Here is a 1367-nt window from a genome sequence, read left to right on the forward strand (position 1 = left end):
GGAGTTGTTGGCCTACCAGGACTTATAGCAACTTTTTCTTCATCAGTTTCTGGCTGTTTATGTGGCAAGTCTGGGCACTTAGCAGTGTCGTCTTCGATCTCTCCAATACTTTCAGCATCACTTGCTCCTGTTTGCAGATTCCTGACACAACTTTTAGCATTCTGGAGATTTTCAAGATTTGAGGAAACCGTCTTGGCCACCCAGTCAGCAGTGCGGTCCAATCCATTACTCTCCGAACACACAACTGAGACATCCTGGTCACCACTGTTAACAGTACTTGGGTCTGGGGTGATGTCGGAGGAAAACACCGACTCCTGATCTTTGTCCAACTCAAGCGGCAGGAAGTTTGCTGACAGGAGTAAGTTGCGATGGACTACTTTCTCTTGTCCAGTTGCTGTGTCTTTGATGCGGTAGGTATGGCATCTGGGATCATGAGACACAACAATGTAGATGGTAGAAGACCACTTGTCTGCGAGCTTCCTACGGCCACGTTCCCCCTTATTAGCCAAGAGCACTTGATCCCCTTCAGCTATGTCCGTGCCCCTTGTTTTTTGGTTGTACAACTGGGCCTGACGCTGCTGGCTGGAATAGACATTATCCTGAGCAGCAGCTAAAGCCTCTTTAAGGTCCTCTCTGACTCTTTTTGTGTAGCTGTGATAATCAATGACTTCATTATCCCTTTCCACATTTTGAAACATGACATCTACTGGGAGGCGAGGAATCCGGCCAAACATCAAATAAAAAGGCGCATAACCAGTTGACTCATGGGCAGTGCAATTGTAAGCAAAAGTCAATGTTTGTAACATCTGTGGCCACATGCACTTATCACGGGGTGGCAAGGCTCTGATCATATTACCAAGGGTTCTGTTAAACCTCTCGGTCTGGCCGTTGCCCATCGGGTGGTATGGAGTGGTCCTTGACTTTTTTACCCCTGCTACTTGAAGCAGCTCTTGGATCAATTGACTCTCGAAGTTTGCCCCCTGGTCCGAATGGATTCTTTGAGGAAAGCCATAAATACAGAAGTATCTGTCCCATAGCTTGCGGGCCACTTGGTTGGCAGTTTGGTCAGAGCACTGGAAAGCGTGAGCCATCTTGGTAAAATGGTCGGTTACCACCAACACATCAACAGTCCGACCCCTTGCATCTTCTGCGGACCAGAAGTCGAGGCACACCAACTCCAGAGGGCTTGTTGTTTTTATGCTCTCTAGTGGAGCTCGACCCTCGGGTTCAGGGGTTTTGCTCACAACACAACGTTTGCAGCATTTGACATACTCACGGACACTGTGCTCCATGCTGAGCCAAAAGAATCGTTGCCTGGCCAGGTGTAATGTCCGGTGTTGGCCTTGATGTCCAGCCTCATCGTGGAC

The sequence above is a fragment of the Kryptolebias marmoratus genome, linkage group LG4 (assembly GCF_001649575.2).
Source record: "Kryptolebias marmoratus isolate JLee-2015 linkage group LG4, ASM164957v2, whole genome shotgun sequence".
Taxonomy (NCBI): Eukaryota; Metazoa; Chordata; class Actinopteri; order Cyprinodontiformes; family Rivulidae; genus Kryptolebias; species Kryptolebias marmoratus.